Source organism: Lycium ferocissimum, chromosome 2 (genome assembly GCF_029784015.1).
Source record: "Lycium ferocissimum isolate CSIRO_LF1 chromosome 2, AGI_CSIRO_Lferr_CH_V1, whole genome shotgun sequence".
Lineage (NCBI taxonomy): Eukaryota > Viridiplantae > Streptophyta > Magnoliopsida > Solanales > Solanaceae > Lycium > Lycium ferocissimum.
The window spans coordinates 27,046,154-27,067,844 of record NC_081343.1 but is presented as its reverse complement, the minus strand read 5'-3'; positions in this window follow the sequence as shown (position 1 = coordinate 27,067,844).

The following is a 21,691-nucleotide window of genomic DNA, read 5'->3' as shown; positions in this document are numbered from 1 at the left end:
TGCAATGTAAATGAAGGTAAAATGATGTAAGTTTGCATTGAAATGGAATGTAGAAGCTTATGTCGTTTTAGTATGATTTTATGACATTATGGAAATTAAGTGCTAAGGTGCAAATTATGATGATTGTGGATGAACTTGGAAGACGGAAACGTATTATGAATAAGTATGCTAAAGATTAGAAGCTTTGGATGAATTATGGCTATGATGGGAAGTTTGTATATTTTGTATATCTTGTGAATATTTTATGAAAATGATATGAAATGATTTAGAATTGTATTGGAATGGTCTTGATTAGTAAATGAATATGAGAATGTTGGTATTGAGTTGGAAATATGAAGTTAGAATGGAAGCTATTGCACTATGTTGGAAAGAAGACTAGTTATGCTATATTGTGTTTCATAATGATTGTTTGTGTTGTTGGGTTGTTGTTGTTGATATATTGGGCCGAGCTAAGTCTCGGGGATGCTATATGTATAGGGGAAATGCTGCCAAAATTTCGGTAGAAAAACATGAATTTAAGTTGAACTCTTGGAAGCTACAACTCACAATTGGTAAACATGACCATTTGTAGATTTTGAAGAAAACGGGATTCGAATTTGGAGAAGCTTAAGGCGCGGCACAGGTATGTAAGGCTTACCCTTTCTTTCTCTTGGCATGTCCTAGATATACTAGGCTTGAATTTGGACCTTGGGGGACAACTCTACTCTTCGGAATCTACGTCCGAAATTGCCCCTTTCTTTTGAGCGGGAATTGAATCAATTATGTTGCTAATGGTTGGAAAAGTTGTCTAAACATCTAGAACTTGAACAAATGGGACCCGACTATCTTAAAACTATCACGAATGATATTATGGAGTGTAAAATGCGTAAATTGGATACGCCACCTCATTTGACCCGAGGTGGGCCCACAACCCCCGAGACCTACGTATATTGTACTATTTGTCTTATTTGCGTACGATAAATAATGAAAACCTTTGGCTAATGTTTCGAGTTTGTTATAAGTACTTGGTAACTCAGATGTGAGTATTACGTTCTGCTATTCTGGCATGAACGCTTCGGTACGAATGATCGATTTGAATTTTTGATATAAGCATTCGATGGAAATATTCTAATACAAGTGTTCGATATAAGTATTTGAGAATAAATGTTCGATATATATGTTACGACATAAGTATCTGATCTAAGTATTACGGTATAAGCATTCGATAGGATAACTACGTATGAGTATTACAGTATGAGCGTACGATATAAATATTCCGCTATGTGTATTTGGATACTAGTCGTACGTCAGTATTCCAATATGAGTATGCTCTATAAGCCTTAATGTTCTTCGTGTACGATCTCGGGTCGCTCAAAAAGTCCGAAGAGGTTTCTGTATTTCAAACGCTCATATCTTCCTGATACTAACTCGGAAGAACCCGAAACTCGTTTCTGAGCCTTCGAATGTTGGTAAGTGTACGTATTCATCGAGTCTGGATTTATGTGCATATGGTTTCTCACGACTCTGCTCGTGCATGGCTCAATGTATCTTTCACTGAGTCCCGGGCCAGGGCATGTTATGTTCTCGTGCGTACTTTCTGCGGTATGATTCGATTCACCGAGTCCGGGCCGGGACATGTTATCGTGCTCTTCTGCTGCATTATTCACGTCCCTCGTACTTGCGGGCAGGGACACATTATCTGTATGTATTTATGATTTGATGGTACGGGGATGGCGGCCGAGATGGCACATGATGATTATTCACCGAGACCGCCGATAGAGGGGCGGGACACGTTATGTATATTTGGTACATGATTCGACATGCATGATTCCATATTCACATCCATGGGCGGGACACGTTAATTGCCTATATGACATATGATTCTGTTATACATGATCCTATTCACCGAGTCCCTCATCAGAGGGCCGGGACACGTTATATGCATATGTGATCTATGATTTTAACATGCATTGATGAGTCTATCCGCCGAGTCCCTCACAGGAGGGTCGGGACACGTTTCACGCATATAAGATATGTTACTTTGGCATATGGTGATTCTGTTCGCCGCGTCCCTTCGTAAAGGGGCCGGGTTCTATATCTGTGTAAATTCTATATGATTATGATATTCATAATCTAATTTGTGTCTGGAAAGTAAGCATTCTGAAATTCTATACGCTCGATATTCCGCCCGCTATATGACCTCATCTGAATATTCTGTACGTTCTGTACTCCGTCTGACGTGTGACATCTCCGGTGCACTCTGTATTTTCTGCACCTCTTCGGACATGCGGCCTGTGATTGTAAAATAAGCATTTTGGTACTCTGGTTGACCTACTTACTTTCTGTACCTTTTCTGGCGTATGAGACAGGTGTGTATGGACCGTGTACGAAAGGTAAGCGTACGGTATTAAAGAGTATGTATGTACGATAGTTGTCTATTCGGTTATAGTTACGTTACTGTGTTGCATGCCTTACATGCTCGGTATTTTCAAATGCGACCCCCTGTCCTCGGGCCGCGTTTCATACCGCGCGGTACTCCCGGATGTTGAAGTTATTATAGAAGATGTTCCAGTGGAGATGGCAAGCTCCATTTTCTCGGAGTCTTCTTGAGTCGAGTTTGTACGTATGATTTACTCGGATACTGTGTTAGAGACTTTGCGGACGGCGTCGTGGGTGTTGGTTGTCGGTACGTAGCGGCTTCGTCGGCGATATGTACGTCCGTGTTATGCATTGAATTTTGTATGATTATAAATTTGTTCGACTTGAAGGCTACGAGAAAGAATATTTCTAAAAAATTTTGCTATGCATTTTATCCTATTTGATTTAAAAAGTCTGGAGTGATTTTGCATGCAGTAAGAGTCTGAGGGTTCGCTCGGCCCTAGGTAAGGGTCGGGTGCCCATCACACCCTAATAAGGTTAGGGTGTGACACAAGGGAACTAGGAGGGGCTCAAGAACTAAAGAAGACTGGGGCTAGACAAAGGATTCTGCTATCTCTTATCATTTTCAGTCTTTAGCTAAGAGTCGGCTTTCTTTGCAGCACTACTGAGACTTGGTCTCCTTGCCTTCTTTAGCATTTTCATTTCTCCATGATTACCACATCATCCTCAATATAATATCGTGTACAACGGGCAACCAAATGTGTATAATAGGTCACGGTGGAACCATGGAGACTGAACGTGTGCACCTTGCATATGTAGCATAGCCAGTTAGTAGCTGCGCCGGATCCGTTCTCCTCAACCAGTACATGGTAATGAGTTGGATGGCTGGTACCTCGGATTTTGGTGTGGCTAAACCTGTAAACATCAGGCTCTATAAGGTGACACATCTTAGTAGCTACCACAGTACCTGGCAAGGTGTTTCTATCCTTGTCTGTTATGTTAGGACCATTGTGATTTGCAGGGAGCAGATGTGTATGATGTCTCTTCTACTCTACCACAAGGGTTACTCGTGACATATACCCTTCTTCCAATGGATTGACATATACCCTTCTTCCAATGGATTGCATGCCTTGCGTATTGCATCCATTTCTTCCCTAATAGTTCCTCCCCTTTTATCAGTTTAGTCATCAGATCTTTCTGAGTTCCTTCACCACTTTCTTTTACCTTTAAGGCCTCTACAAACCCCTTAACAATTTCAATTCCACTTTCCATGATATTAGATCTATTTCAGTCCCCCTCATTTAGAGTCATCAAGGAGAAGGTCTACACAGGGCTCATAGACTCCTTTATCTGTTCTAGAATGATTGATAGAAGTGGGGCTTACCAGAGTCAGACTATTTTTATGATCTGGTAGTGATATGGTGGGGTTTAGATTTTGGCGAGTGAGGAAGGAAGATTCAGATTTAAGATATGGTGATTTTCTTTTGGCAAGATCTGAAGAAGGAAAGGTTTTCTTTTGAAGTACGAAGATGTTCAGGATGGATAGGCATTTAAAGGGCTTAATTTAGCATAGGAAGAGGAAGATTCTTAATGACGTGGCATTCTAGACATTTGAGACATATTAAGCACTGAAGAGACTACTAACTTGAGTCATAGAGACCAGGTCCCTTAACAATTTTGAAGACGAGGCAAGAGCTTTGAGATGTGCAATGTCACTTATGCTTGTACTGTCCTGACCCTGCTAACAGTGTGTACCTTTAACGGTACAAGAGTGAGTTAGATGCCACCAAAAAAAACCTTTTAACATTGTACCTTTCCTCTTAACATAGCCAAGCATGAGGAAATTTAAGGAAGGGCAACAAGTTGAGCTCGATCAAACTCATCTCCTATCGATTTCTTCTAAAGTGCTTCCTGTTCAGTGTCATTTCAAAGAACACACTCCCACTTGAAAGTCCTTGAATGAGGGGAATCATCCATTCTCTCAATTATATGCTTCGAGCAGTCTCCTTTCATGTAATCTTTTGACTGCCTCTTCTCACTCAAACCTGCAACTAGATTGACTCTTTTGATCTTGTAACCCAAGGTATCTTGGGTCTCATACAATGATAGAACAAGTGAGTTTAAACTTCTTTTTATCCATGCGGCGGACCTTGACTTCTTTTTTTCGAGTCGGGTCGGTTAACTCTTAGCTTCTTCTCAATCTTTTGACCAGTCCCACATCCAGCCCCACAACTTTTCATAGGAACATAAGGTCCATCACAAATGATGTCCCATAGCTTAGATCCTCATACATGAAAAATTGCCTTCTCTCCTTCCACCATCCATGATATTCTCTGTTGGATCTTGGTGGTCTTATGATAGATTCTCTTTTCTCCAAATTTGGTGAAATAGCTGTGATGGAGATCCTTTCTAGGTGTTAACCTTTTAGAAAGAACCAGCTCTGATATCAATTATTATAGGCTATGCGTCCACTAAACACAGTATGTGGAGGGACTTGATTGTGTACCAATTCCCTTATGTAGTGCAATACGAGAATCAACACAAGATTTTTACGTGGAAAACTCCTTGCTCAAGGGATTAAAAATCACGACCTACCCCAGTAGGATTTCAACTCCACTAACCGAGCAAACTCAGGTTACAACTCTATTGCAAGATATAAGTTAACTCCCATAACCCCTCACCCTTACAATAACACTTATGCAACCCTCACACTTGACTACCCCTAGCCAAGGGCACTAATACACCTAGAGTAGCTCTAGCCTACTGTACCACTCAAAGTTCTTGTGAAGACACTCTTCCAACAAGTAACCTTTAGGAATTCAACTAATACGCATAGACTAACTCTATCCTAATATACCACTCAAAGGCACTCTTTGAGAATTCACCACAGTGACTAACACTAGCCACCCCTACACTAATACAACTAAGCTAAATCTAGCCTAGTATACCACCCAAAGGCTTGACGAAACACACTTCCAACAAGCAATCTTTGAGACTTCAAAACACCTACAATCAACTTTTTTTTATGGAAGAGTAGGTTTATAGTTTAAACATAAAAGAATAAAGACTCAATAACATAATGACCTAAAGCATCTTCAGTTCAGATCTGGTCCTTTGGGTTGCTGAGGCTCTGTTCTTGAGGAACACATTGAAAGGTGGAGACCTGCACTTAGGATGGAGCAATTTTTGGATTGTGAAAGAATGAGTCTTCTCTTGGAAGATGATGTCTTTATATGCAATAAGAGAGAAAAAGAGAGAGTAGAGATGACCACTCTCCGGTGTGGGCGTTAGAGCATTAAGAGGACCTTTCCCTAGTACGAGAGGACCGGGAAAGACGCACCTACGTGTATCGGGTTGTGCCCACGGTAACGCCGGGTAGCCAAGTGCGGAGCGGATAACTGCTGAAAGTATCTAAGTAGTAAGCCCACCCCAAGATGAGTGCTCTCCTATTTCAACTTCCCCAGAGCCTCCGGTAGCACAACCGAGACAACGACGGGTTCTCTACCCCTGCGGAGATGGAGCGACAGAAGTTTTTTTGAGAATTCAAGAGAAGGTCATGGCGAGACGAGCTGTTTATAAAATCTGGACCGTTAATCAGTTGGCCTTGCTGAGGTGTTGCTGTACAGCAGCACACTTTACAACTGTGGATTTGGACTTTCAACACTTCAGTGACTAGGACCTTTATCTAGAGGAACCTGGTCTCTTATATGTTCTTCGAACAAGTTGTAAGTACGCAGCTGGCTGTCGATAGTTTACGGATGCGCCGTTGGCTAAGCAGTCAGACACGATCCCATCTGGTCCTTCGAATCAACATATCTGGTCTCTCATATATGAGCAAATCGTGTAGGCATCTGATCCTTCAAGGATCATGTTAGAATAGAAGCATATGAGATATTATAAGGTTAACCAAGTTCAGATAGGTGAACCTAATTGTATCTGCTTCCTTAGGGTTTGTTATGTCATGAAAACATATCATTTCTTATAAGTTTGGCGTTTAGTGGGAGTAACTTGTCATAAGTCATCCGGAGATCTAGCTAAGGTATGTAAGGTTAATTCTTCTTTCTCCGCTATGGCACGACTTCCATTTATTATTCCCTATGTATGAGCCATGAAGTTTCAGAATCATGAAAGTATGTTAATTCCATGTTATCAATCTTATGAGACAAATAAGAGTCATGTCGTGCAAGTGCGAGTCATCACTTCATACAGATGTTCCACTCTTAGGATTAAGTTTCTAACGTATTGTTAAAAGCCTTATAGATTGTTACTTAAGAAGAATAATATAAGTGCCAACCAAGGTATTATGGAAGGGTTATATATCATTACATAAAGTAAATATTGTGGGTAGCTTTCGGGTGTTTATTGAGGGATTAGAGTTCCTACTTCAGATGAATCACGTCAATAGCTAGATTACCGTTGTTAGATTTTAGAGCGTCACTTGAGATGAATTACATTAACATAAATGCCCATAGTCTTTACTAAGTAAGAGGAATCAAAGGACTAGAGTATGAGTTCCGGGAGTACCAATATCCGTATCATATCCATCTCATTCGACATGAAGTTCTGCCATATGTCTCTTTCCCTAATATAATGACCCATTCAATGGTTTTGGACTTGATAGTTCCAAGTGTACTCCTGTTTTGATGATTGTCAAACTGTTTCTTCGAAATCAGATAGAATCCTAGTCTGTAATATGCTCTCTATGCACTTTGCACTACCGACAGAGATAGCCGTAAAGCTGAGCCACTTGCTGCACACAAGTACAACAATGTGTTGGCCCATGCTTTAGGTCAAAATTGAAGAGTGGTCTCTTTTCACCGCACATGCTCCCACTATATATACAACATGATGGCAATTTATTTGGTAGACTTGAATACCTAATCAAAATCGAGCAAATTCTTGCCGTCACAATTTCTCAAGTTCTCTTAAGAACACGTCACTTGCAAAACTGAAGAACCCGATCCAGTCACAGATTTAATCTAAGTTCTTTATATTGTTGTAAGTCTTTGTTCGTTTGTGCTTAAACTATAAACCAACTTTTCTTGTTTAGAAGCTGTTTGTAGGTGTTTTAAATTCTCAAAGTGTGCTTGTTGGAAGTGTGTTTCCACAAGCTTTTGAGTGGTATACTAGTCTAGAGTTAGTCTAGGTGTATTAGTTTCCTTGGCTAGAGTTAGTCAAGTGGAGCTATGAGAGTTAGTTCCTAGGTTGCAACTATTGTAAGGGTGAGGGATTATGGGAGTTAATTCCTAGTTTGCAGTAGGTTGTAATCGGAAGTTGATTGTGTAGTGGAGTTGAAATCCTACTGGGGTAGGTCGTGGTTTTTAATCCCTTGAGCAAGGAGTTTTCTACGGAACATCCTATGTCCATTACATAATGCATTACATAAGGGAACTGGTACACAACCAGGTCCCTCATACATTATTTGGTGGACGTACAACCTGCATTAATTGGTACCAGAGCAGGTGCTTTTTAAAAAGTTAACACCTGGAAAGAATCTGTAAAATGGCAGCCCCACCAAATATGGAAGGATAGCCTTTCACCAGGCCACCCAGATTTAACAGAAAATATTATGGGTGGTGGAAGACAAGAATGCACGACTTCATCATGGCCGAAGATTCAGAGCTTTGGGATATCATCTGTGATGGTCCCTATATCCCAGTTCACACAAGTGAAGACGGTAAAAAGACCACTGTCAAAACAAGAAAAGAATACAATGAAGCTGACAGGAAGAAAGTGGAGAAAAACTATAAAGCCAAGAAAATTCTTGCGTGTGGAATGAGATCGGATGAGTACAATCGAGTCTTAGCTTGTTCATCAGCAAAATAGATCTGGGAAGCTTTCCAAACTGCGCATGAAGGAACAGCTCAGGTAAAAAACTCCAAGGTCGACATGTTCACCATTGAGTATGAGATGTCCAAAATGAAAGAGAGTGAATCTATTCATGAGATGCACACCAGATTCTCCTCCATAATCAATAAGCTCCACTCTCTCAAAGAAGTCATCACAACTACCAAGCTGGTAAGAAAGATGCTTGGTGTATTACCTGACTCTTGGGATAGCAAGTTAAATGCTATCTCTGATGCCAAAGATCTAGATAAGTTGACTGTCGATGAGCTTATTGGAAACCTCAAGACGTATGAGATGAAGATGACCATGAAGAAAGCAAAAAAGAATGAGGTGAAGAAGGAGAAGATCCTGGTTCTCAAAGCTGCAAAGGGAGAGTCCAATGATGATGACTCCAAAATGGCTTATCTCACACAGAGGTTTCATAAGACGATAAATAAAAATAGTATGTTCCTGTTGACACCTAATTTTTGACCTCCCAAAATATATTTTAAGTGCTCGAAGTCTTTGGACAATAAATAAAATTAGTTTAGCACCCCAAAGGGGTCTAGGTAATTTTTATGAAATTATTTGGGACAATATTTCACCCTTTTGAGTTGATAAAGAAACATCTGAGGTATTTTAAATTTTGTGGAAATTGATTTTTTGAAGAATTTTATTGTAATTAATCGAAGGGGCAAGAAAACCCTTTTTGGATAATTATTCGTTTATTTAATTAAATCAGAGAAATTAGATTAATGAGTAATTTTATTCCAGTTTTATTGTCCAAGGCATTTTGAGTAATTAAAGGGAATGACCATTTTACCCTTTAAATCCTGATTCTGTGTGCGTTTGCGCAGTCGATTAATTTTCTTAACCAAAAAACACCGTTATCTGCAAAATGATTTTTACTTATTTTAGGGGTTGTATTCTTAAATTATTTAAGTCCTGATGGACTAACAATTAGTTTTTCATTTTTATTCTATGTACTAGTCTATTTTTTTCCCCGACCCTCTCTCTCTCTCTCTATCTATCTATCTATATATATATATAGAACGGACCAGGCCCCTTTATAAAAAAGGAAACGGATGGGACACACAAAAGGACCATACCCGTCCATTTATATATATATATATACTCCTCCCCGTTCATTTTATTTTCTTGCCCTAGGGGCCTCAGTGCAAAGGAGGGAAAAGGGAGGCGGCTAGGGGTAACCCTAGCGCCGCTTCCCTGTGCACCGCCACTAGTCCTCGATCATGTCCCATCAAATTTGAAGCGGGTGAAGCAGAGAGGAGGCAAAGCATTCAATACTTTGTCCTTCTCTCCCCCAAAATCGGGCCAAACAGGCCTTAAAGGTATACCCCCCCCCCTCGTTATATATTTTGTTAGGATTGAAGTGTTTTAGACCTTTGATTTCATTTTGCTTCAAGATCTGAGCCATTGATTTAGGTGTGTGAGTGAGACTTGCATAAAACTTGCAAGTCCCACATCGACTGATTGTAGTTTCAAGCATTTTTGGGGTTTCTATAAATAGAAACCCCCATTCACGAAAGAAAGGGGTTGGATTATTAAGAAATATTAGGGATTTGAAATATTTGTCCTTAAAAAGTTAAATTTTGCTCCAAAGTTTTAAGGTTTCTTTGGTTTGCTTAAAAACCTAGTCTCTAAAATTTGTTGTTCTTTGTTATTTTGGCATTTCTGGGCTTGAGTTTGGAGGAGGCAACATCCAAGTCCCATTTTGGTCTAGGCCGTGCCAACAAAAGGTAATACTCATTCTTGTTGTTTCCTTTATTTTAATTTCAGTCTTTTAATACTTGTTTTAGTTATGTCCTAGAGTTATTGTGGTCTTTGCTAGTTAACTGTGATTATAATGGTGGCTTATTTAGGTTTAGAGTTTGGTGTTTAATCATTTGGTGACATTGTTAATTGATTTCTGTTTTGTATCCTTGCAGTTTAGTCTAGTCTAATTTGATATAGATACTAGTCGAACCTGTTTGAATCTAGTCTATTATGTTCCCTAGAGTTGTTCTTGTTTTTCTTTATAGATAAATGGATTTTTGATAAAGAAATGAATCAGTTTGAGCACATTTGCTTTTTTGAATTAGTGCACATAGGACTTGTGCTAAGCTTAGCTAAGACAGTAGTTTAATGGAATTCTTTTAATGATATTTGTCTAATCTTGTTTGTTCTACTTGACTGAGGCTTAGATTAGAGATAGGATTCATGTTTCAACTTGAAATGTCCATAGTTTTTACTTTTAGTTTTGAAACTAAATGGTCCATGGCTAGGGTAGTTGTGGCTACAGTCTAGCTTGTCTGGTAACTAACCCTTGGGAATTGGTTCTTTTGTGGATTAGCCTGGTCTGAGTTCATGTGTGTCAAGCTTGGTAAATTTGATTAGTCATCTGTGATGATACTAAGTTACTTATTCAGTTTGGTGTAACTTGATCTATGGGGGGTTGATTTTAGCTAGTTGAGATTGGTTCTTTGTCTGATACATGGGGTTGTCCCTTTTCTTTCTTTCAAAATGTACCTAACACTTATTTGTTTCCTTTTCTTTTGAGTTTTTTCTATTTATGATGGGGTTCTGGTCCCTCCCTCTTGAATCTGTTTGATCATAGTGAGTGGATTTTGGGAATTTACTTAATATAGGCCTATAATTTGAAATGGTTAGGTGTACTTCCAATTAACAAACATTGCCTTGTTTTCTTTGTTGTCAGATAAATACTATTTCCCAAAATAACTTACTTAGAATTTATTTAAGTGTATGTGATTCATTCCTGACTTGTTTAGATTCTTCTAAGTGGCCAGAATGTTTGCTTATAAGAAAAGATTGTCTTCATGTGAATTTACTCCACCTAGATATAGGATGAGATAAAACTGAGGAGTGGGGTTTGAAAATATAGACCGAGCTTCATTAGGCATCTGTTTTACCTATTTGATTGAACTACTCTTTGGGCTAAGGGGTGAAGTGTCAAACTGTTTCTATGGATCATTTTTCTTACCAAGTGTTGAAGAGTTTTGAAAAGTTAGAATAAGTTTGGTCCTTAGCCTTTTCATTTGTCCAGACCAGTAGTGTAAAGTGATGGTTGACCTTAAAAGAGGGAGATCTTTGTTCATATGTGGTGTGATCACTTAAGGCGGACAATTTTTGTTAAAAGGATCAAGTTATGTATGTGGTCTGGGCTACTGTTCTAATGTTGTCTTGCTTGTATTGTATTCCCCCACCCCCCACCCCCCAATTTGTCCGAATTTGATAAAGTCTCATATTTGGATACAACCACCTAGTATACTGAGAATCTGTAAGCAACTTAGAATTAAATGAGGTCTTGTGTGATCATCTAGCTAATGGAATACTAGGAATTTAAAGAATTGGCAGTTTGTGTCATGGCTGTTCTCACTATCTATTCTTGTCCTCTCTTTGGTCTCCTTCCATTTTAGACTGTACTCATAACGTGATCAGGTTTTTGAGTCAAAATTTTGATCAAGTTTGAAAATTACAAGAACCAGTTCTAGATATTTGCTTTGTCACTGAACTTTCAAAAGAATTTGTTTCTTTAAACTTATGTTTGGTTCACAGGCCCTCCTGTGATGTCTGTATTCATTTAACCTACATATGGATGAATCTTAAGTTACAAACTATATTTTCTTCAAAACCTCCTTTCCTGTAAACTTTTTAATAAAAAATAAATAAATCTTCAGTGTCCTAGGCTTAACATAGACCATGAATATCCTTTTTTTCTGAAAACCTGCAAGTCTTTAAGCTTGTGATCTGGTTCATATTGGTTTGGTGTCATGAAAGTCTAGTGTTCTTTCTTTATACTTGTTTGACCTTACTGTGTGATCAACTAGCCAATTAAGCTGAGGTCTCCTGATGATTTATCTTGTTTGGAATTTGATGAAGTCCCATGGATGTGTTTGTGTGTGCATTTTAGACTTGGAAGCCATTTGGCCTCAGAGAAGGGTGCATTAGTCCTTACATTTCCTAGGAATGTAACTATGTGTTTTGACCTGTGCCTTCTCCTATTTTGCTTGTTCTTAATCTGAAACTTCCCTTGTGCTACATGGATTTGCATTTTTAAACTGGGAGTTCTCTTTCTTGTTTGACTTCTTTTGTCTTCAAAAATCCTTTTCAAATTGTCTTGTGGCCTCCATGATCACTTGGTGTTGCAATTTGTCTTCCTTGTGTGGTTTGATTCTGATAAACAAAAGGTGTACTCTTTTTTTTTTTTTTTTTGAATTATGATATGATAAAAAACAAGAGTCTCTCCTATGGTTTTGGTTCAATTTCAAGATGTCTAGGAAGATTAGTTTGTTCCCACCTATTGTGTGCCTATGAAATGCTTGTTCCCGATTTGCATGTTGGACTTGATAGTCAAGGTCTATTCATATAACTTAGACATAGTCTTATGAACCAACTTGTTTTCTACTACTTGATGTGTGCATTTTGACAAAAGAGGCTTGTTCCCGTATTTACAACTAACTTTGACCACCGGAGTCTTTAGACCTGGACCACTGAGTCTGTTAAGTAGGAAGGTGTGACAGGATTGAATATTTGTAAATCTGCCTAAGGCCTCTGGTGTTGTTACTAGATGATTAGGGTGAGGACATTAGGATGGGGGAAAGGATTTTAGGAGAGGAAAAGGTGAGCCTGGGCATGAACTTGAGGTAGTGACCAGTGGAGCCCAGGATCCCTTTTTGCTGAAAGGAGACTCTGGAGAAGGAGATGGGGAGGTGATGACCCCACCCCATCCTGTTTCCCTTTTAAGGGCCTGAAACTCTTACTTCCATTTTTCTTAGACCTTTCCTCATGATCCTGGGACTCACAAAGGTTTTAAGTAGGGGAAAATAGTCTAATCATGTCTAAAAGGGAAGGAAAGATGTGCCTAGAACTAAATCAACTATTGCAAATGTTTATCCAGGCTGAGTACTATGTGATCCTTATTTTGATCTTTTCTGCTTAAAGTCCTTTGGTCTACAGGGTCTGTAGGCTCCTGAGCTTTGTTTTGTTTGGAATTGGTTTGAAGTATTGTTTGAATCCCCACTTGTCCATGACTGTGTGTGTTGCTTCTTTGCTGGTATCTTGTCTTGAACCCTCCCATGGCATAGAGTTAGAACCAAACTGCTGTGAGTTATTTGAAGTCTCCAGCTTTGTGTCTTACTTACCCTATACCTATGTGACATTGCCATTAACCCTTTCCCTATTTTTACATCAGTGGAGTGAAACTTTTCTTTATAATCATGCTTTGACCTGGTCTTGGCTGCTGCACCTGTGTGTGATTCATGGCCCCAGGACCTACATCTATTTTCTGCATGTTAGCTTCCCTTGTGGCCTTGCCTCTGTCCTCTTTCACCTCTAGTGTCATGAGCTACCTACCTACACCACTCTGTGCCATTGTTTTCCCTATGTGTTTTGCAAGACATTCCTGTTTCCTTTTGACTTGTTTCTTCTTGTGTGCTTCTCTCCTTTTCTGCTTCTCTTTTTTGGTTGAAACACCTTGTATACTTGCTTATGTGTGATCACATAACCTCCAAAGTATTCCATTTTGCTCAACATTGTTGCCTACATTTGATCATGTACACCTCCCTCCATTTTAATATGCCTGCTGGACATGCCAGCCTAAGTTTAGTCTTGTTGGGCTTTAGTTGGTTGAGGTTAGTGATCCCCTGCTATACATGAGATGCATATATAAATATTTTTGAGGTTGGCTGTCATCTGACCAGGCTGTTATAGCCTATACAAGTATTTTTGTTTGTTGTATTTGCCCTTGGCAACTGCTTATTTCTTTCCCTGTTGCCTCTGTTTACAACTGCTGGTGCTGCTTGCCTTTGCCCCTTCAAAAGAAGTTGTATTTGATTGGTCAAGTGCCATTTTGTGACATCAAGTTTCTCTATAATGTTTGTTTTAGTGTATATACTTGTATATTGCTCCATGGCTGTTCATTGAAGCTACTAGCATATTGCTTGTGTGTCCATAGCTTGGTTCTGTGCTCTCTCCGTGCACTCTCAATAAGGACCAAATGAATCTAAGGCCAAGTGGGTAATTCAGGGTTATCTTAATCTCCTGGTGTTAGCCATGCCTGGGGTTCCTCGAAACCCCTTGGAACTTGTGCGACATCGGATATACGGGATCTAGACCTAGTCCCCATGCCATGCCTAAGTCTTAGGATAACTTGAGCTTTGTTGGAGTAGGCAAAGGGGTAAGTATGGATCAAGTGTGGGCTGCCTTATATATATGTATATGTGTGCATACTTTATATCATACATGTGTGTGTATTTATAATTTTAGTTATTTACCTTAGTGATAAGTTCAGCGATTATAAACTAACCGGTGTTTTTCTTTCTTTTCCCCCTCCTCCTCCTATCACGCGACCACTTGGGTCATAAATGCATGAAACCACCCCTTGACCTAAAGCCCAAGTAGGAATACTATTTCAAAAATAGAGTCCGGGACAACAAAAGAAGATAGCGAGGCACGCAGAAGGCCCAACCATGGGTGAAAATGGCCCAACTAGGGGCTTGGTATGCCCCTCGTCTAACCCAGTCTCCCTTTATATTTGGTTGACTTATTTCCAACTTGATGTACTTGTAAAAATGTGTATGCAAACTCATATTATAGTGGAAAATCCTTATGGTTGGAATTAGACATCTTAAGACAACGGTTCTTATGCCGTTTAGTCGACTTTAGGTCCCTGTACGTGTTTTTTTTTTAAAACCACAAACTTAAGTATAACGTTTATAATGACTAAGTATGTAAATGGCATAACCCAAAACTGATTTTAAGTACAAATTAGGAAAAAACGTTTTTCTCTAAATCTAAAAACAAGGATATCGGCTTTAGCAAGAGAGTTTCAAGAAGCAAGTTTCTTAGTCGAATACAAACTGGCTTTCCTTTCTAAAATCAAATCAGTATTTCGGATAAATAGGCTCATTCCAAGAAAATGACTCCTAAATCTTTACAAACTTTCCTTTCACACAAAAATATTAATGTTCTCTTTTTTTTATCTTTTTTTTTTTAACAAAGATACGCACCAAACCGAATGGGATAAAGACATATTTTTTCAAGTTATAATACTTATTTTAAAAAAGGATTTAAAACAAACAAAATGGGTTTTCACTTAATGCTGTTTTGGCCTAGAATAGGCCCAACTTAACGTATATTTTCAGGCGAGATATACTCGTTCAAAAAATATAAAAACCTTTACAAACCCACGCGTAATACAAAGTTCCGGATAAGACTGAAACGTACCCATAGAAACCAACCCGATCTTCGGTGTATGAGTACAAAAATAAATAACTTACAAAAATAAATAACTTACAACTTTTTTCACTCTTCTTTATAAACTCATACTTATTCCTCATAAAAGGAAACTAATTACACTCGGAGATAATAAATCCAAAACTACGATACCCTATAAATAAAGGGGATATATTCAAATTCTTCCAAAAAGACATGATATGACAATTTTTTTATGGGAAAATAAGCAGTTTAAAGCAGTACTCATACACTGAAATTCGAAGGTCAACCGTATAGTACGGATCCTTAATACTGGGGTGCCTAACACCTTTTCCAGGGGATCATCAGAACCCTTACCTAGAACTCTGGATTTTCCTAATTTTCTAAAAATTAGGTGGCGACACGTTTTTCAAAACAAGTCCGAAAGAGCGTCAATGAGTTCGTAGTAGCCTTTTTGCGCCCTAAACCCGCGTGAAAAAGCGAACCGTTACAAAACTTGGGTAAGACTCAGCTTTTGGATTCAAGAGTGACTGTCATATTCGATTTTTCATAAGTAAAAGATTAGAATTGGCCACCACAGAGGTGTGGTAAGACAGTGATTGGTTTCGAAAAATTAGAGTCAGTTCGAATGATTATTGATGGTATCTAGGGGTGGTGCATTCTTCCGGCTCAGTATTGGTTGATTAGAACTTGATGGACCGTGTTCATATCTATAGCAGGACTTATGGATTCTCAGTAAATCACCTTCACGGATTCGATGAGTTTTAGTTCAGATTTGAGGTATGATCGGTTTACCAAGCTTTATCGGAGTTTGCGAGTAGACTTGATGATGTTTTACTAGAGTCAGTTATTCAGACAGTTATAATGGTTTACGTCGGGCTTATTAATGATTCGAAGAAGTACTATGGTAGCGAGAGGTCTTTAGAGTGATCAGATGGTTTCCTACGGGCTTAGCCCGATGAGGTACTCAGTGGTATGCTTCCAGTGTTGTGATTTGAAGGTTTAAGAAGACTTGGAGCTAGCGAAATCGGCTTTGAGTAAGTTCTGTTTGAATGGAATTGCTTAGAGCTGCTCTGATAAGGCAAGAATTCTTTTTTGGTTAGAGTAAGTCATGGTTTTTGGCTTATGTTTATGTGTTCTACGAGGTCGTGGTGCGAAGAATGACTTGAGGAGGGTGAAGGAAAGGTTAGCGGAGTCAGAGTATTTTACCGGTTTAGAGTGGGCTATGTTTATTTTTATTTCTAGAGGTTTGTGCTGTTTTGAGGAATGTTTGTGGGACCTATTGATCGCTTTCAGAGGTATGGTTATGTCGAATAAGAGAATTCCGCTGAAAGCAGCTCTTTTATTCAGGGATCAGTTGTGAGAGCAGTTCGAGTATGGTAATATGGAAATTGGGTCTTTTAGCTAAGTTAGAGGAAGTTTTACTGACAAGATAAGAGGGCAGTGATTGTGGCATACTTCGTGCAGTGGAGGCTTCTGTGTTGGTATGATAATTATTCCTTGGTTACTGTCAGCATTCATACTCTCTTTGTTCGTTCAAGGATGAATGATTGTTTAATTGGTATCTGATGTAATGACCCGTTCGGTCATTATAGCGATCATGACCCATTTACTCCTATTGACCCTTCCCCGAGCCCTATGAGTACAATTTTGACCCTCGGGGATGGGTGGCACGATTCTCGAGGTCATAGAATGAGTTCTAGTGTGACTGTTGAAAATTTGAGCCTTTAAGTGAAAAGCGTTTGACCAATAGTTGACTTTTGGGTAGACAGACATTTCTCGGGAATGTGTCCATTCCGAGAGGTCCGGATGATCGTTTATGACTTGGTGGGATGCTCGGTTCGGTTCCCAAGGTATTGGGAGCTTTTGGGGACTTGGGTTGGAAACTTGGCTTTAGGCCATTGGGGGTTGACTTGGTCAAATAGACCTCCGTTGGAATTTTCGAGGCCGCGGATGAATTCGTGCGCTTTTATGCGTGTTTGTATGTTTGCATGTTTGTTATGTATCTGTGGGGCCTCGGGTAACAGTCTGATTTTGGATTGGAAAGTATCAAAACTCAGAAAATTCTAGTGTCTGGTGTCCGCAGTAGCGAGTGGAAAGACCATTATAGCGGTGGAAAGAAAATTCGAGACGTGTCGCCCCAGCGGACGATTATCTGTTGTGGCGGGAACGTTGTGGAGGTCGTGATGCCGCCGTAGCGAGGTTTGTTTATGATTGGGCGAATGTGCCATAGTGGGCTTTGGGCTGCCGTGGCGGGTGTCTTTATGTGAGGTGTGCCCATACATTGCACAGTCGCATGATAGGCGTTTTGATATTTCCTTAGTTAAAAACCCTTAAACCCTTGTCATTTTTTTTCATCCTCTTCTAAGCATACTTGGGCAATTTTGAGAGCTATGGGACTGAATCTTTATAGAGGTAAGACCATTGGTCTTAGAACTCATTACTTACCTTCATTATTCATTAATTCAAGCTAGAAATCACTAGAATCAAAGAGGGAAAGATGGGTTTTATGAGAAATTCTTAAAATGGGTTTCAGATTTCCTAAATAGAAATTGTTGATGAGATTGGCTAGTATAACCATAGGTTATGATATATTCATTGTTGTTAAGCTTATATCCTCCATTATTAGAGGTCAATTTATGGATTGAAAAGTTAGGGTTCATACCCAAATTTGAGGGTTTCACTTAAAATCCGAATTTAGCTTAATCTTGAGTTAATCTAGCAATTGATTAGTGGATTTTGATCATCTAGACTTGAATTGCATATTCCACCTTAGAATTTCCCGTTTTACCCTTGTGGTCCAGTTTCCCCAACTTTCATAGCTTGGATTCGACCTAATTTAGAAGCTTAGCAATATGGGTATTGTTCTTCATGGTTTCTAGTCTAGATTACGTTTATAACTAGGCATTGAGTATTTGGATACGCTACGAAAGGGCAAGGCAAAGGTGTGGTTGTTCGTGGCTCCTGTTCGGCATTCCAGGTATGTTACATCTTACCTTATGGTTAGACTTCGGTTAATAAAGCATATGTAGAGTTAGTGATTGTACGAGACAGCATGTTACGCCTTCGGGTATGAAGTTGTGATGGATTCTTAGGTTGGTATTGTTGTTGACTATGGCTCGTCACCTTATTGTGTTCTATTGAGTTGTTGCCTTATTGTGATTTGTTGTCTTGTCGCCACGTGATTGATTCTAGAGTTGATGCTTAAGGATTATATTATGATTTGGAGAGCGTATTTATCATCGTTAAGGTGGTTGGAAAGGAAAGGAAAGTAAAGTTGTGACATTGATATTATGATTGAGATATGTGTCCATGTGTGGCACGATTGATTTGATTTGTTGTCATCATTCATTGATATTAAACATTGCACTTATTCTCATCTTTCATGATACTCTGATATGAATACTTAGTGATTTATTCATGGTTATGTACCCGTATCTCTCAATTATTGGTTATTGACTTGTGAAGAGGAAGGAATAGATATTGATCTTGGTATTGAGATATGTGTCCATGTGTGGCACGGTTGTTCATTGATATACTCTCGTTGGCATTAATATCATGCATGCATTCATACTCATATATTTGGATCGGGTTGCGTGCTGCAACACACATATATATATATACATATATTGGACCCGATTGCATATTCCGCAACGCTTACTTGGATCGGGGTTGCACGTACCGTAATGCTGACTGGGATCGGCTTGCACGTTCGGCAACATTGACTTGGATCGGGCTGTGCGCCGCAGCAGGTACATGAACTTCGCGGGTCCCCCATGGGTCATGAATGTCGGAGCGTAGACATTGTCCGCCCAAAGCATGTGTGTATCATTGCATTGCATTTACTCATACATCTGATTTATGGTTATCTATTGTATGAATTGATAAAAGGATTCACCTATCGATGTGGGAATGGTAAGTGCCTGCGCGACTTAGTGAAATTGGGTTGACTCTCAAGTAGAAAGGTTTGAAGATGACCAAGAAGAAAGGTCTAAAGATGGCCAAGAAAGAGCTGAAGATACACATTCTAAAATGAAATCTACCTAAGATAGAGATGATGACGATGACAACGACGATGATGATGATTTCAAAAAAAGGATCTGAACATGAAAATGAAGATGAAGACAAAGATGGAAATGATGATGGAGATTATGAAGATGAAAATATCACATATGTTCATAGGTTGACGACAGCAGGTGAACATAGAAAAATATCCCCACTATGAGATGCCAAGTCTTGTACTGCCGAGTCTTCTAGTATGCGAAAGTGATCCCAACAGACCTTCCACCGATATAGCTGTCAACAGTATCGTCTTGATAAGTATGACATGAAGATGCCGTTGGATGAACACAATGATTTGACTGGTGATGTTGTGGTAAAATCAGGCATGGGCAGGAACTTTGATAAGTTAAGGAGATACTTGAGGAGGGTGATTTGGACTTTCTACAAGTCTAGTCGTTTTGGGCAGTTTCTAGACTTTCCTGATGAAACCAATACATGGTTTCAAATTAATATGGTTCATGATCTTTTTAAACATAGGATTCTTGTGACAAAAGAGATGAGAAAAGGATAAACTACTGTGGCGTGCCAGTTTGTTTTGGCATGAAGGAGTTCACCATAGTTACTGGATTGAGATATCATTCTCCTTCTCTGTCACGACCCGAACTACGGGCCGCGACGAGTATCCGGGGCTACCCACCGAACACCGCTCATACTATTACTTATCTGCACTTATTCATACTATATGCTCATAGTCATAAGAATATATCGTCATCTGAACATAATTACTTTTATAAACATAAGCCCTTCGGCTATCAAAATGATATGCATACATATACATACAGATACATATAAACCATGGGACCATACTACCCACACATGCTTATCTACGAACCTCTCTTCAGTACTAGACATATGGACGGACGGGACCCCGTCATGCCCAATTATGAGTATATACATATATGTGCCAAAAGAATAATCAACACACCTCCCGGACAATGGAGTGCTCACACGTCGGCCTACTAGCCCCATAGATCGGCATCGTCTCTGTGGCCTACGTGGGCATGAACACGAGCCATCAAAGAAAAGGACGTCGGTACGAACATTGTCCGAGTATGTAAAGCCGAGGAATAAATAAGCATAATGAGCATATCATCGGTCATGGGATGGGGATACAACCTGTGTACTCTTATAATCATAGGCACATTTCATATACATTCATCATACATAAGCATGTCATATACATTACCATAGCGTATGCCTTATCACATCACATATACATCATCATGCCATACATGCACATCGTCATATCAATCATACATCATCATGTCGTTAACCCGCGTCCGGGTAACCATCATATGCCGCCCACTAGTGGTGTCATGCCCGGCCCTCTAGGCTCGGTAGAATCATAGCAGCCCGCCGTAGCGGTGACATGCCCGGCCATGTAGGCGCGGTGGGATCGTACCATCATACATATCATACATGGCATGCATTTATCATCGTACATTATCCATCATCATAGTCATCGCTATCATTCATTTCGTAAGCCTATCATAGTGTCATCATAAGTTAATATCATCGTACGTATATCATCGATTCATACATTAGAACTTGGAAACAAGCACAGTTATGTCGGGGTAACGTAAGGTCGTGAACTCCCGATGTCATTATGAGCATTCGTAACTATCCTGCCTCACCTTGAAGGAACAAACGTAAGGTGAGTATATGTAGTGATTGACATTCATAGATTTCATATAACTTCATTAGTTTAGTTGAAACATTACATCATAGGCTATAGCATCTCTAGATTTAAGCTCATCATTATCATTATCGTGATCGTAGTATATCTCTTATCTCGTATGGCTATTCGTGCATAATGGCTCGCGGCTTCTTGAAGATAGGACATTCGTAATGAAAGAGGAAATTCATGCCATATGGACTCATGCCTTAGAAGGAACGGGATTAGCCTCGCATACGCTTTTGTCGTTTACTAGTCTATCGTTTGCTCATTCTCCTTTAATGCACTTGTTTATACCTTGAGAAATTCGTATCGACATTAGCTATATCGTCGTGAAAGCATACTTACTAGAGCTATAGAAATTTGGGCAGCATTTCCTTTGTTTATACTACATTCCACCATATTCCATATTAACTTCCAACATTCATAACAATCATCACATTATCGCTAACAACAAGCGTCATTTATTTACATAATTCGCATTTCACAATTCTACTTCAATTCTTCATATTCATGACTAAAAGTCCATCGTCGTAT